Source organism: Grammomys surdaster, unplaced genomic scaffold, assembly GCF_004785775.1.
Source record: "Grammomys surdaster isolate TR1022 unplaced genomic scaffold, NIH_TR_1.0 308750, whole genome shotgun sequence".
Lineage (NCBI taxonomy): Eukaryota > Metazoa > Chordata > Mammalia > Rodentia > Muridae > Grammomys > Grammomys surdaster.
In genome coordinates this window covers 4,180-6,308 of record NW_021625906.1, presented here as the reverse complement: position 1 = coordinate 6,308, position 2,129 = coordinate 4,180, and the positions used below count along the sequence as shown (strand labels likewise).

At 49.1% G+C, this 2,129-nt stretch overlaps 1 pseudogene; it reads left to right on the top strand.

Annotated features, from left to right (window-relative positions):
- The first annotated feature begins 210 nt into the window (after nt 1-210).
- Nucleotides 211-1,159, top strand: LOC114616177 (annotated as a pseudogene).
- The last annotated feature ends 970 nt before the right edge of the window (nt 1,160-2,129 follow it).

Here is a 2,129-nt window from a genome sequence, read left to right as displayed (position 1 = left end):
GAGTGTCGGGCCTGCGTGCCCCGCGGGCGGCCCAGCTCCAGGGCTGGGTCCCGGGCTGCCGGAGCCCGCTTCCCGCCTCCAGGGGTCAGCGGTGGCCGCTGGGTAGCGGCGCGGGCCGCTCAGCACCTCAGACCTTGCTCTTCCAGTCGCCGAGGTGGCGGGCCGACCCCTGGGCGGCCAGTGCAGACGGCCGCCATTCCCGTGTCGCTGCGCCCGCGGGGGCCGCCCGAGCCGGCCACCATGCCGCTGGGCCTGAAGCCCACCTGCAGCATGTGCAAGACCACATCGTCCTCCATGTGGAAGAAGAGTCCACAGGGCGAGATCCTCTGCCATCATTGCACGGGCCGGGGCGGCGCGGGCGGCGGCGCGGGAGTGGCGGGCGTGACCGGGGGAGGCGGCGGCTTCAGCACCGTCACCTTCGCCACCACCTCGGCCGGCCCTTCGCAGAGCAACGGGGCCGGGGGCGGCAAGCAGAGTAAGCAAGAAATTCACAGAAGGTCCGCTCGGCTCAGAAATACCAAGTACAAATCTGCTCCAACCGCTGAAAAGAAAGTTTCCACCAAAGGAAAAGGGAGAAGACATATTTTTAAGTTAAAAAATCCTATCAAAGCTCCTGAATCTGTTTCTACCATAGTCACTGCAGAGTCAATCTTCTACAAGGGAGTATATTACCAAATTGGTGATGTCGTTTCTGTGATTGACGAGCAAGATGGGAAGCCATACTATGCTCAGATCAGGGGCTTTATTCAGGACCAGTATTGTGAGAAGAGTGCTGCGCTGACATGGCTCATCCCTACCCTCGCCAGCCCCAGAGACCAGTTTGATCCTGCTTCATACATAATCGGGCCAGAGGAAGATCTTCCAAGGAAGATGGAGTACCTGGAATTTGTCTGCCACGCGCCTTCTGAGTATTTCAAGTCAAGGTCATCACCATTTCCCACAGTTCCTACCCGACCAGAGAAGGGCTACATATGGACTCATGTTGGACCTACTCCTGCAATAACTATTAAGGAAACAGTTGCCAACCACTTGTAGTTACAAAACCAAACCTGGGGCATCCCTACTTAGCAGGTATAAAGCTTCAGTTTTAATCCTAGAACATACATACGTGTCCCAAAATAAAGCCAGACTTCCAGTTTTCTTATAACAAGATATGCCACACATTTTTCTGTTTTAAAACTTTTTTTCTTTAATTTTTTTAGATATGGTCTCATATGTAGCCCAGGTTGGCTTAACTTTGACATCCCCCTGCCTCATCCTCCTTGAGTGCTGAACTACAGGTGTTACACCATAGCTAGTTAATGCCAGATACTTCATGAAGTTCTGACATGGAAACATGACTTGAGAACAATTTTATACTACTACCCAGTAATTATATTACCTTGCTTAGTACCTGTTGCTTAGAAAATCACAGGGTGAAAAAAGAATGAATTGAAGTAAAATGCTAAATTTAATGTGTATTTTCCCAGGCAAAGTCGCAGATTCCAGGGATATCATTATAAACATGTAGTGTCTATTTTTCCTCATAATTTATTTCTAGGAACTCATAAAATGAATTATATTTTTATAGGCACAAAACATTCTTAGATTTTTTTTCTTTCTTCCTTTTTTTTAAACCCAGGATCTCACTATGCAGTCCTGGCTGTCCTGAACTCATTCTATAGACCAGACTGGTATTGAACTCAAGAGATCTGCCTGCTTCTGCCTTCCAAGTGTTGGGACTAACGGTGTACACCACCATGCCAGGCTTAAGTTTCAGATTTCTGATCAAGAACTAAACCAAAATGTGGCCAGTATGTCTTACAAACCCAGTCTTTTTCCTTCTGTAGAAGCAGACCTTGCTGCTTTAGTCCTACAGAAGGCAGCTGGTGGGTGACTGATTAGCCCTGGCTCTTTACACTTTCATCCCATGCCTTTGCCTGTCAGCATCAGCTGCTTCTGTGAGACTGCTTCAGCCAGGCCTTTGATCTATCTGCATACAGTACAGACATCCCCTCCTTCTACTGAGGCAGCAGCCTCTGTGAAGGTGGCCTGGCTGTTGCTAAGACAGGGACTGGTGACTGGCTATCTCGAAAGTGACTGAAAGTTTTAGTTTTGATAGTCAAAAGACTCAAACTCAAACCATGAGC